The sequence below is a fragment of the Oncorhynchus clarkii genome, chromosome 18, assembly GCF_045791955.1.
Source record: "Oncorhynchus clarkii lewisi isolate Uvic-CL-2024 chromosome 18, UVic_Ocla_1.0, whole genome shotgun sequence".
NCBI classification, from domain to species: domain Eukaryota; kingdom Metazoa; phylum Chordata; class Actinopteri; order Salmoniformes; family Salmonidae; genus Oncorhynchus; species Oncorhynchus clarkii.
The window spans coordinates 35,383,128-35,397,750 of record NC_092164.1 but is presented as its reverse complement, the minus strand read 5'-3'; positions in this window follow the sequence as shown (position 1 = coordinate 35,397,750).

The window sequence follows — 14,623 nt, the reverse complement described above, 5'->3', positions numbered from 1 at the left end:
GTGTATTCAATCCAAAGAGAGGACTGTGGTTACATGGGCAGCAACAGCTGGTACCATGTTCATTGGTCATTGTGTGAGTGTGTACAGTCGTGAAGCCATTGGCCCCTGTAACATGTCTGCGGTCAACATGCATAGGGGTTTCAACATTTGTGAGCTTTCATTCTCTCTCCCCCCCCCACTTGAAGAAACTTTCAAAGTTCTTGTCTTAAAGTAATGATGGACTGTTGTTCCCCTTTGCTTATTTGAGCTGTTCTTGCAATAATATGGACTTGGTATTTTACCAAATAGAGCTATCTTCTGTTGATGAATCTCAAATCTCAAATATATTTAGATTTGTTTAACAATCATGTTACTACATGATTTCATGTGTTATTTCATAGTTTTCTGTCTTCACTCCTATTATACAATGTAGAAAATAGTAAAAATAAAGAAAAACCCTTGAATGAGATGGTGTGTCCAAACTTTTGACTGATACTGTAGTTTTTTGTGAACTCTAGGGCAACGGTGTCTAGATGGAATTTGTGATCCTGGCAATTGGACCTTTTTTGGAACACCATTATTTTTGTCTTACTAAGATTTACTGTTAGGGCCCACGTCTGACAGAATCTGTGCAGACAATCTAGCTTCTCCTGTAGAAGCAACAGATCATCAGCAAACAGTAAACATTTGACTTCAGATTCTTAGTAGGGATCTGCAGACTGTTCTAGTGCCCTCATCAATTCAATGATATGTAAATGTAATATGTTCATTTTATATTTTTAATACATTCACAAAAAATTCTAAACAGTTTTTTGCTTTGTCATTATGGGCTATTGTGTGTAGATTGATGAGGGAAAAAACGATTTACTCAATTTTAGAATAAGGCAGTAACGTAACAAAATGTGGAAAAAGTCAAGGTCTGAATACTTTCCTAATGCACTGTATATGTTGAAGAGGGTGGGCCTCAAGCTTGCATCCCTGTCTCACCCCACAGCCCTGTGTGTATTTTTTTTACCCCACACTTGTTATTTGTGTACATAGATTTTATAATGTTGTATTTTTCCCCCCCCAACACTACTTTCCATCTATTTGCATAGCAGGCCCTCATATCAAAATGATTCAAAAGCTTTTTTGAAATAAACAAAGAATGAGAAGAGTTTGCCTTCATTTTGGTTGGTTTGTTTGTCATTTTCAATATATATATTTTTTATTTTAAATGTAACCTTATTTAACTAGGCAAGTCAGTTAAATAACATATTCTTATCTAGGATACTGTCAACACCACAGGCCTTTTTGGGTGGGAGGGTTTGTATTTTGTCCTGTACCTCATTGTAATTGAAGAATACTGTGGGTTCTGGAAGTCTTTAATAGATGATTTTAAGATTTGTATTCGATTATGTACTATATATGTTTTTACTGTTTGTTCCTTGTTATAGAGCCAAAAAGATTGGAGAAGTGGTTTACCAATACATCGCCGTTTTTGATAGATAACTCTTCGTGTTAGATAACTCTCTCTCCCTTTCCCGTGCACCCAATACCAATTTCCTCTCTCTTTCACTCTCTCACCTAATTATAGTTCTATCTATTTACCCCCCCTTTCTCTTGCTTTATCTTTGATTCTAAATCCGAGCCCCTGAAGCCATTCAGAGGTGGGCAGAGAGCCAGAAAAGTAAACAGTGTGTAAATCTCTCTATTGTCCTCTAAGGAAGCTGTCTGGATCTGCCCTATAGGCAGAACTACTGAATCAGGAAGTGTATTGTATATCTTCAGCATACTCATTACTCACTGGCTTCTTTTGTTTTGTGTCTGCATATTCGTATGTAAATCTGACTGGAGGATGAAATATCTTACCAGGCAAAAAAAGACGTACAGCTTTTAAGTATTAGTTTAAAATGCATGCAAGGAAGGAACAATTTAGCTGCGCTTCAGGTAGCAAAAGATAACACCCCAGTTACTGAATTGAGCCTTAAAAGGCCACAAAGAAACCCTTCATTTATAATAAAAGACCGTTTCTCTGCATGTGGCTAATATATAATATGTTACTTATTTATAGAAAGGGCGTGCAAAAATCTGAGTTAAAGACAGCCTGGCCTTAGGGAAATGCATCTTGTTTTTTAAGACAGTAAATGAATGCCATGATAACATTTCTGTCTAAACAGTTTCCCCTCCTGCAAGATTTGATGAGCAGGGGGCTTCTGTGGTCATGGAAAAGCTATACTCCTAATCCATAAATCTGCTTCTGGCCCCTGGGTAAGTTTAGCAGTGGGATGACTGCACTGATTTGTTCCAATAAGTCTTAGGTCAGACATTCGTTCTGCTGGGTATCCAGTGTCCTACTCTTCTTCTCTTCCTCCATATTTTAATGTGGTTGGTTTGAGTTCTCCCGCGTCTCCCAGGGACTTTATCAGCCTGGTATTGTGGTTGATAAATGGTGTCTCCTGATGTTTGTCATGTGGCTCTATTCATTGCCCTGATGAATGAGCACTAGGGATGAATGGCGGGAACCCGGTTACCGAGATTTACCGGGATTTAGTACCCAAAATCACTCCCCTTTCCCAGGATAAATAAACCGGTAAATTATAATAAATTATTTATATGAACAGCATGGCGTGAAAAGGAACTGTTAAATTATACTGAACAAAAATATAAACCCAACATGTAAAGTGTTGGTCTCATGTTTCATGAGCTGAAATAAAAGATCCCAGAAATGTTCCATATGCACAAAAAGCTTATTTCTCTCAAATTATGTGCACACATTTGTTTACATCCCTGTTAGTGAGCATTTCTCCTTTGCCCAGATATTCCATCCACCTGACAGGTATGGCATATCAAGAAGCTGATTCAACAGCATGATCATTACACAGCACACATAGAGCAGATCTACTGCTTCATAGACTTGTTTTCAATGAGAATGAAAGATCTATAATTCGCATTTCTGTGAATTTTGTGTTGAATACTTTTCTTGTGCTGGGGACAATATAAGGCCACTCTAAAATGTGCAGTTTTGTCACACAACACAATGCCACAGATGTCTCAAGTTTGGCATGCTGACTACAGGAATGTCCACCAGAACTGTTGCCAGAGAATTGAATGTCAATTTCTCTACCATAAGCCGCCTCCAACTTCCTTTTTAGAGAATTTGGCAGTACGCCATACCGGCCTCACAACCGCAGACCATGTGTAACCACGCCAGCCCAGGACCTCCACATCTGGCTTCTTTACCTGCGGGATCCTCTGAGACCAGCCACCTGGATAGCTGATGAAACTGAGGAGTATTTATGTCTGTAATTAAGCCCTTTTCTGGGGAAAAACTCATTCTGATTGGCTGGGCCTGGCTCCCAAGTGGGTGGGCATAAAAGCTGCACCCCTGCACAGTCATGTGAAATCCATAGATTAGAGCCTAATGAATTTATTTAAATTCTGATTTCCTTATATGAAATGTAACTCGTTAAAAATCGTTGAAATTGTTGCATGTTGCGTTTATATTTTTGTTCAGTATATTTGCGATGTCGAAATCTGGCTTCTCTATGGCCTCTGCATGATGATTCAATGCTCAGGGTGGGGACAGACAGCCCATCTCGGTATGGAGCACAGTTCACAATGCAAGTAGACCTATCATCTCATCATGGCCTACGTTTGCTGCAACATAGCCTATGTTACAGTAATATAAAGACCGAATGTGCGTCTAATTTACCCATCGCCATCTGGCTTTCGGGTGTCACCTTGTTATTTCAATTGTAAAGATTATACTTTTTTAAAATTGCAGCTCCAGAGTTTTAAAACAGCCTATTACTCTCTAGAACTCTTTCGCAGTTGAGAATGGCGCCAGAGGGGATGGCTGCCGTTTTATGGACTCCTAACCAATTGTGCTATTTTGTGTGTTTTTTCGCATAGTTTGTAACTTATTTTGAACACAATGTTGATGCTATCGTCTCTTATGACCTATAAGAGCTTCTGGATATCTGTTCTGGACCTGTTAGTTGTTTAGCACCCCCTAGTGGTAGTTTAAGTGCAGCAACGTAGAATTTACCTGTTTGTGTCATGTGACAGGAAGCCATTTCAGAAGTGAAGCTTTGTGTAAGATGTGCAAGTGTGACATCCTTCTTCATAAGCTTTGTAAGACGCAATGTCTAGCAATATCAAGCATACAATTGCATTCTAATAACTTTATTTTATATTTGACTCTAGATTGAGTACTTGTATTCCTTATTTCATACATTTAGTGCAGTTATTGTGTAAGACATTCTGTGCTCTGTACTACTGTAACTGAAAACATGTACTTTGTATTTGTTGCAGTTTCACACTGTGGATGCACCAGTGACTTGGTCTATAAAAACGTAGTCAGATGAAGCAGATGCTAAACTACAGGATTGCTTTGCTAGCACAGACTGGAATATGTTCCGGGATTCTTCTGATGGCATTGAGGAGTACACCACATCAGTCACTGGCTTTATCAATAAGTGCATCGAGGACGTCATCCCCACAGTGAGTGTACGTACATATCCCAACCAGAATCCATGGATTAAAGGCAACATATGCACCAAGCTAAAGGCTAGAGCTTCTGCTTTCAAGGACTGGGACACTAATCCAGATGGTTATAAGGAATCCCGCTATGCCCTCAGATGAACCATCAAACAGGCAAAGCATCAATACAGGACTAAGATTGAATGCTACAACAACAGTTCTGATGCTCGCCGGATGTGGCCGGACATGCAAACTATTACGGACTACAAGGGGAAACCCACCCATAGACACGAGCCTACCAGACGGGCTAAATGCCTTTAATGCTCACTTTGAGGCAAGCAACACTGAAGCATGCATGAGAGCACCAGCTGCTCTGGACAACTGTGTGATCACGCTCTCCATAGCCGATGTCAACAAGACCTTTAACTTGTTATGGCTGCATCCATTGTTCTCAATTTCCGCCTGAAGACATACCCTAATCTAACTGCCTGTAGCTCAGCCCCAGAGGCAAGGATATGCATATTCTTGGTATCATTTGAATGGAAACATTCTGAAGTTTGTGGAAATGTTAATTGAAAGTAGGAGAATATAACACAGTAGATCTGGTGGAAGAAAAGAGAAAGAAAGAGCATACGTTTTCTGTTTTTTATTGTTGTAGCATCGTCTTTTACATGTACTAGAATAGGCTGCTGAAGATAATTTTGATGGATAACACAAGAGGGCAACTGTAGGTGTGGAAACTTCAGGAATGGGTGAGCTACATGACATTTAGCATGAAGTCACCCAGGTGTCCCACACAAGTTGCCCAAATGTACCCAAGTGGCCAAATTGGTGAAATGACCTATTACTTTATACAACAGTGCAAATGACTATATACAACATATCAAAAAGCAATTCTAACACGCAAAAATGGAAAATGGAAGGGTCTACCCCTGTGCTGTTCCATTCAACTCCGGCCATTGTTGTGGGCCTGCCCACCCCCCAACAGCACCCAATGGCTATTTCATATGGAAATGGAGAGGAGTAATAGGTGCAGTGGCCATGTGTGTGTTTGCTGTTCTATTCCATTCCATTTGGAAAAAAATGGGAAATATATATATCTGACATGGAATACACACATACAAATACACACAAACAAACCAACAAACAAACAACACACACACACACAGGTTATGGGTCGTACACACACACATACACTATAGCCAATGTGTACTTTACACATTTCATCACACATTTCATTGCAAATTGCAAATATATATATATATATATATATATATTTTTTTTTTGCAAAAAAAAAAAAAAAGATATATATTTATATTTCATAAAACGGCATTAGCACTTACCAGTCCAGAAGTACGTCCTGTCCTTGCAGAAACAGCTCAATGTTTGAATCATAACTGTGTTCACTCAAAGATTCCTCAAACAAAAAATCTGTCTCACTTTCCCGATCAATCTCTTCTATAATCTGGTGCAAATCTGTATACTTAGACTTGCACTTCGCTTTTCCTGATTTATTCGCCATGATGTCTTCAATGAAATCGTTGAAAAAACACTTTCCAAAATACTACTTTCCAAAACACTGCTGTGCGTAACAAGCGTGACTGCAAATAGTCTGATGGTCAATGGCGAGAATGAAGTTCGTTACGCGTGCGTTTACAAACAAGGGATGGTGGTCCAACCCATAACCATCACATACTGGCGTTTACCTCAGCTCATTGGCTATCTACCCAGCTAGATTTCAAGAAGATCAGTGGTTATTGGGAAGAAATACAGTCAATCAATGAAGCTTCGCTAATATTATTGGTGTGCAATGAAGTCATTGCTCATTGTCTTCAAATCAGTTCACTTCGGTCAATACTCCCCGCAAAAAAAAATAAAAAATCAAGTTTGGCTGTGTTGCAACCACCCAAAGGATTGCACTGAAACCAACTATGACTAGATAAACAATTGTTTAGTGTGTGTAATTACGTTGAATGTTTCGTCAAAAGTTGATAGAGATGGAATTGACGACACAAACGGATTACAAAAATGTTTCGTTTTAGGCTATAAAAATATAACGGTTTTCCTCCTCTTCTTCTGAGGAGTAGGAAGGATCGGACCAATATGCAGCGTGCTACGTGTCCATGGTAATATTTATTTAAACTGAACACAAAACAAAATTACAAAAGAACAAACGAAAACTAAACAGTTCTGTCTGGTGCAGACACAGAGACAGAAAACAACTACCCACCAATCATAGTGGGAACACAGGCTGCCTAAGTATGTTTCTCAATCAGAGACAACGATTGACAGCTGCCTCTGATTGGGAACCATACCAGGCCAAAAGCAGAAATACAAAACATAGAACAAAAACATAGAATGCCCACCCCAACTCACTTCCTGACCAAACTAAAATAGAGACATTAAAAAGGAACTAAGGTCAGGACGTCACAAATACAGTAATACATACTCAAAACTAGCCTACTGGAGCTAGTTTAATTTATTTACCCAAGAAAGCATAGACCTAGCTATATCTATGGGCTTTTATGTTTTTCTATAGTGCATAATGTGCAGTAGCCTATATCATATACAGTACAGTGCCTTAGATTTGCAGTGGTCTGATACTCCTTCCATTTCAATAATATCGCTTGCACAGTGCTCCTTGGGATGTTTAAAGCTTGGGAAATCTTTTTGTATCCAAATCCGGCTTTAAACTTCTTCACAACAGTATCTCGGACCTGCCTGGTGTGTTCCTTGTTCTTCATGATGCTCTCTGTGCTTTTAACGGACCTCTGAGACTATCACAGTGCAGGTGCATTTATACGGAGACTTGATTACACACAGATGGATTGTATTTATCATCATTAGTCATTTAGGTCAACATTGGATCATTCAGAGATTCTCACTGAACTTCTGGAGAGAGTTTGCTGCACTGAAAGTAAAGGGGCTGAATAATTTTGCACGCCCAATTTTTCAGTTTTTGTTTTGTTCAAAAAGTTTGAAATATCCAATAAATGTCGTTCCACTTCATGATTGTGTCCCACTTGTTGTTGATTCTTCACAAAAAAATACAGTTTTATATCTTTATGTTTGAAGCCTGAAATGTGGCAAAAGGTCGCAAAGTTCAAGGGGGCCGAATACTTTCGCAAGGCACTGTATGTATTGGATAATGGCACAATCATTTGGGCTTTTTTGGGGGCTTGAGCTCAGGTAGCATCTGGTTTGAATTGTCATTCTAATCAAAGCTATAGTCAAATGCAGATATTTATATGCTTTATAATTCTTTTGAATGACACTGTCACATGTGCTCCCTCTCCGGCCTCTAGGTCACCAGGCTGTCCATTACGGCACACACCTGTTACCATCATTACGCGCACCTATGTGTCGTCAGACTCACATAGATTCCATCACTTCCCTGATTACCTTCCCTACATATGTCACTCCCTTTGGTTCCTTCCCCAGGATTCATTGTTTCTGTTTCATGTCTGTGTGCTGTTTCTTGTTTTGTATTATATTCCGTTTATTTATTAAAACAGTCATTTACTGAACTTGCTTCCCGACATTCGGCGCACATCGTTAGGCACTTCTGGTTTTGGCGGGAAATACTGGGTTACCCGGGAGAAAAGTGATTTATTCTCGGGATGGAACATTTGTAAAATACCTGGAAAATATTCAACCCTAATGAGCACTCTGGGGTAACCCAATCTCCATCTGGCCCCTGCATACCTGCATAACAACCTGCATAAAGGGAAATGTAGATGGACGGATAGCGGGACGACCTCCTGCTGGCCTGAGGTCATGACCTTACAGTGACCTCCACTTAAGCTCTGAACATTACATGCGGGAGATTGTCATGGCACCTAAGGAGGAGGAGGATATGGGCCATCTTGGTTCATCGTGGACTAAAGGACATTTGTCTTAAGGATGGGATCTTTCCATAGGGATTATCGACCAATAATGTCCAAATTCGTGTGTATCGAAACACTGTCATACCACATCTAGCTATGTAATCATTAGTTATATACACTAGAAACTGCTCTAGCCAGCTGCGAAGTCATACGTTGTATACTCCAGATACTCACCTAGCCAGCTGCATGGTCATTAGTTGTGTACTCTAGATACTCATCTAGCCAGCTGCAAAGTCATACGTTGTATACTCTCCAATAAAAAAAAATTCAGGTAGTTGGCAATAATAGTGGGTTTTGTGATACTGTCCAATTTACAGTAGCTATTACAGTGAAATAATACCATGCTATTGTTTGAGTAGAGTGCACAGTTATGAACTTGAAAATGTATTAATAAACCAGTTAGACACATTTGAGCAGTCTTGATACAATATTTTAAACAGAAATGCAATGGTTCATTGGATCAGTCTAACACTTTTCACATACACTGCTTCCGTCTAGTAGCCAAAATATAAATTGCGCCTGGCCTGGAATAATACATTATGGCCTTTCTCTTGCATTTGAAAGATGGATGGTACAAAAAAACATAACATTTTATTTTACCAAATCTAATGTGTTATATTCTCCTTCATTCATTTCACATTTTCACAAACTTCAAAGTGTTTACTTTCAAATGGTGTCAATAATATGCATATTCTTGCTTCAATGCCTGAGCTACAGGCAGTTAGATTTGGGTATGTCATTTTAGGCAAAAATGGAAAAAAAGGGTCCGTTCCTTTAAAAGCAAATTTCTGCAGCATTAGTAAAGATGTGATATCAATACATGTTGATGATTTCATTCCTGTTCTGATGTAACTAGCCTGATAGGTTGACTGATAACCTGAACCAGGTTGCAGGCACTGGTTACAGTTTGAAACTTTGTGGGCAGCTTGACGACAGCCAGTCAATATTGAAATCACCCCAAAAATATACCTCTCTGTTGATATCACATACATTATCAAGCATTTCACACATATCATCCAGATACTGACTGTTAGCACTTGGTGGTGTATAGCGGTGTCCCACAAGAATGGGCTTTAGATGAGGCAGATGAACCTGTAGCCATATTACTTCAACAGTATTTAACATGAGATCCTCTGTAAGCCTTACATGAATGTGGTTCTGAATATAGACCGCAACACCACCCCCATTGGCATTTCTATCTTTTCTGTAGGTTTTGTAACCAATACAGCTACCACTGTATCATCAAAGGTATTATCTAAATGTGGTTCAGATATATAATGTCAGAATATTAATAATCTATAACTAGCAAGTTATTCATTTCATGAACCTTGTTTCTTAGGCTATATACGTATGTTAATGCAGGCCATTTTTTTCCAGAGACGTTAATGGGACAAAAATTAAGTTAATTACATTGTGTCCCCTGGGATAATGTACATTTGCTGCAGCATTATGACAACTCAGTGACACAATGGTAGGGATTAACTGAGCTGTTCTCGGGTCATTGATAAGTCATTGTCTCAACGCAGCCTTGAAATGCATGTCCTGAAGCCAAGATCATTTGGATGGACTCTGTCATTCCTGTAGAGAATCTTTGTTTCCAGAAGGTGTCGAACTGCCAATGATGACAGCTGGTGCAATGGTTGAGGAGGTCCTGCCATTCTTTCGCCTCAAGTGGTTTTGCAAACCCCTCGAGGACCAAAGGGCAATGGGGCCCGATGCACCCGAGCCAGCTGTAGTATACATCATGGATGATGAATGTGCCAGAGTCTCAGACAGCCTCACGGTCTGATGAGGATGGGAGCTCTGAGGATGTGAACCCAAGGTAGAAGCCCCTGTTGCCAGAGGACGCTGTTTTCAACTTCCACCGCGAGTGACATATCTCCATGGCTAGTTGGTAGGATCGAGAACAGGAATATCCACCAAGTCATCCAGGAGCATCCTACTTGCTCCGTTCTCCAGGGAAGGTGGAGACAGACCCCTTCAGGGAGGGATCCCTGCAGAACACCGGCCACAGCCGACACGGCGGCAACACTTCCACCAGGCCAGAGTGGCGTCTGGTTACTGGGATAGAAGAGAAATAAAAAGTAGCCAGGTGTGAATTCCCCAGTAGCTTCTGTATGTTTGCTACTTGTTTTCTAAGAGTAGCCACTTTGACCTTGTAGTCCTCTGCAACAGAGTTTTTACATTGAAAGTCCGGGCGGTCCATAATGAACAGGAATAAAAGAAAATAAACATCTACTGCAGCACTGCAAACACTATACTTTTCTCTGTACCTTCCTCCGGTCACCTTTCCCTCGATCCTGACTAGTCTCTCAGTCCCTGTCGCTGAAAAACATTGTCACAGCATGATTCTGCCCCTACCATGCTTCACCATCGGGATGGTGCCAGTTTTCCTCCAGACGTGACACTTGTCATTCAGTCAAAAGAGTTCAATCTTGGTTTTATCAGCTTCTTATGCTCTTGCCTTTTGGCAAACTCTAAGCGGGCTGCCAAATGTATTTTACTGAGGAGTGGCTTCCGTCTGGCCACTCTAGCATAAAGACCTGGTTGGTTGTGTGCGGCAAAGATGGTTGTCCTTCTGGAAGTTTCTCCCATCTCCACAGTGGACCACTGGAGCTCTGTCAGAGTGACCATCGGATTCTTGGTCACCTCCCTGAAGAAGGCCCTTCTCCCCGGACTGCTCAGTTTGGGTCTTGGTGGTTCCAATCTTCTTTCATTTAAGGATTATGGCCACTGTGTTCTTGGTGACCTTCAATGCTGCATAAATGTGTTCGTATCTGTGACGACCCTCCCACTATGTCTGCCAAATTGTTTCTCTCTGCTATTGTTTTCCTTAATAGGATATCAGTGGGTGGAGCTGGGAGGGTCATCAACAAAATGGGACACATCTGGGCAGACACACTGTTGTTTTTTTGTAGTGGCATTTTGGGGCTTCTTTTTGTTCATTTATTTTGGCACCTCTCATTATCACCATCTATGCACGCATCCATTCACTTACACTACTGACTACACACACCATTGCAACCTGTATATAGTTATTCTTTGATCTCCACGTTGTCTCCCTCTTTACTACGGGCTACGAGCCAGTTCATAACAAGTGGGGGCTCGTCTGGGATATAAGGTTGGTTCCTTGACATTTTGGCGTATAGTATTTCTTTGCATTACGATGGATTAATGCCAATTGGGATGTGCTTTGGTTGGTATTCACTGCCTAGTCTTGTCGGTATAGTGCCTTAGAGACGTATCAGTGATTTTGGTTGTCTGTTGATGTCATCTTATAGGTGCATTGCCTGGAAAAGTATGCCAGTAGGCCTAATACTAGTGTCGTTAAGCTAACTGGTAAGTGTATTTTGTTTGGGAGAAAATGTGAAGTACGTGTATTGATAAATTCTGTAGGTGCTTTGTTTGCATCTTTTTTGATATCTTTTTTGAGTTGCGTTGTTTGGTAGGCCCGGTGTTGGTTGCCTTTTGTTTATGTTTTCTGCAGCGGATAGTTGGTTATGTGCTGCGATGGAGAGAGGTACATTGGTTAGTTTCCAGGCCACTGCCCAGTTTCGAAACTCTTGCTCTACTCGTTGTTGGGACATTGGTCTGAGGAGGTGAGTACAATCTGCTGTGTACCTCAGTGGGAGATTTGGGTAGGGTAGTGGCATTTGCTACACGGACCTATAGTCTTTCTTTTCCCCTCTTAGTCTTAGTGGTGTGTTCCACTTTGGAATACTTTGGGCATGGTTATTTTGGTGTCCGTGGACAGAGCAGTTGTCTCGGGGGGGGGGGTCCATGCTAGGGGCAGGGGGCTACAGTGCGTAATTACCCACTGTGAAGCCGCAAAGACTATGTTTGAGCTGCTGTAGGATTTGGGGAAGCTCCTTATATACACTACCATTCAAAATGTTGGGGTCACTTAGAATTGTCCTTATTTTTGACAGAAAATAAAACTTTTTGTCCATTAAAATAACATCAAATTGATCAGAAATACAGTGTAGACATTCTTGATGTTGTAAATGACTATTTTTGCTGGAAACGGCAGATTCTTAATGGAATATCTACATAGGCGTACAGAGGCCTATTATCAGCAGCCATCATTACTGTGTTCGAATGGCACGTTGTGTTAGCTAATCCAAGCTTAGAAAAACCTTTTGCAATTATGATAGCACAGCTGAAAACTGTTGTCCTGATTAAAGAAGCAATAAAACTGGCCTTCTTTAGACTAGTTGAGTATCTGGAGCATCAACTTTCTTCTGAAACTCCTCAGTCTATTCTTGTTCTTAGAAATTAAGGCCATTCCATGCGAGAAATTGCCAAGAAACTGAAGATCTCGTACAACGCTGTGTACTACTCCCTTCACAGAACAGCACAAACTGGCTCTAACTAGGTAAAGAGCAAGATTTTCTTTGCAGATATTTTGGACTATTTTGTCTAATGTAGACGGGTTCATTCGCGTTCCATCAGAGGAACTGTTAGAATTATGTACTAAGGAACAGCTGTTGAAGATGGTTGAACACTACCAGGTTAGAATTAGTGATAAACGTCTTAAAAATTCTGTTGATATTGAAGGCCAATCTGATGGAGGGTGGTATACTTGTAGTTACCACTGCGGCAGCCTCTGCCGAAGACTCGTCACCCCCACCAGCTCCGTCTGTTAGCCCTAGTAGTCTTCCTTTTGAACAGCAGAAAGAACTGCTTCTGTTACAGCTAGAACACGATCGTGTTAAGCTAGAGTATGATCGTGTTAAGTATGAAGAGGAATTGGAATTTAACCAGGTTTTGGAGTGTGCTTAAATCAAGCTGCCACAAGAGCGGCTAGAATTGGTTAGGGATGGAAAGCTCTCGGGGGAGAGTGTGCTTAGGGAAGGTGACCCTGATTTACCTAGGGGTCGCTCTTCATTCGATCATGCCCCGGACACATTTGATAAGACCCTGAGACGTTCTTTTCGTTGCATATTCAACTCTTGCTGTAGCCGACAGAGTCAGCTATGCTAAGGTTAAAATTACGGTTACAGATTTACGAATTGGTTCATAAAGAATACCGCCAACAATTTAGAACTTTAAAATGGGCTGATAAACAGACTCGTATTGAGTGTGCGTGAGAATTATCTTCACAGTTTAATCGATGGTGTTCCACCTTTGCGCTTAAGACTGCCCAGGCGCTGTGTGATCTGATCATTATAATAGAGCAATTTATGGACAGAATCCCTGATCGAATAGCCACGTACATTAACGAACGAAAAGACTGTCTGTGAAGTTGTGATTTTGGCAGACGAGTATGTTTTGACTCACCAAAGTGGCTTTGCAGAGCCCTGTATTCAGAGTGAGTGGTGGTTTTCGGAGAGATTTAGGCCTCGCCCACCAAGACACTCTGCTTCACGGCAGAGTTTCTAGGGTTGATCCTGTCTACCATGGTAAAGCTAACTTCAGTCAAGAGTGTCACTACTGTCAGGGTTCAGGTCATTGGAAAAAATCGAATGTCCTGTTCTCAGTGCTAAAGGTCAGTTTAGTACTCGCGCTAACGTTAAATCTTAACCTACGGCGTTAGCAGCGCCGATCCCACATCCGTTCACTCCTGTCACTCCATCTTATGCCCAGGTGAATGTGAAAGTCCCAAAGTCCCAGTCTAAGAATGGTAGTAGTAACCTGTTCACTGTGATGTGTCAGACCGCTAGGTTTCCTGCTGCCTATCCTCTCAGGTCTATCACAACTAACTCCCTGCTAAAAGCTTTGACTCAGTTTGTCTCACTGTTTGGAATCCCTAAGGTTATTCAGAGTGACGAAGGTTCTAATTTCACCTCTAATCTGTTTGGTCAGGTTCTCCAACAGCTCCTTATTAAACACAATTTGGCTAGCGCCTATCACGTCATGGAACCCTGGAACGTTTCCATCAAACACTTACGTCTTTGATGAGAGCTTATTGTACGGCGATGGATAAGGATTGGGAGGAGAGGTTGCCATGGTTACTGTTAGCCGCCAGGGAGGTTTCACAGGAGAGCACAGGTTTCAGTCCAAATGACCTAGTATTCAGACAGTGTTTGTGGGCTTCTAGCAGTGTTCCAGGATGACTGGAAGTCTCCCAAGCCACCTCAGTAATTGTTATCTTATGTGTGTGATTTGGCTAAAGACAAGCTGTAGTCTTCACGGGAGGATGAGAGGAATATTTGATCGGCGAGCTGAGTGTCGTCAATTTAGCCCAGGTGACCAGGTTCTTGCTCTGCTGACAATTGTTGGTTCTCCATTTCAAGCCACGTTTCAAGGTCCATATATGGTCGTGTGCCAGTGCACTGAGCAAAACTATTTAG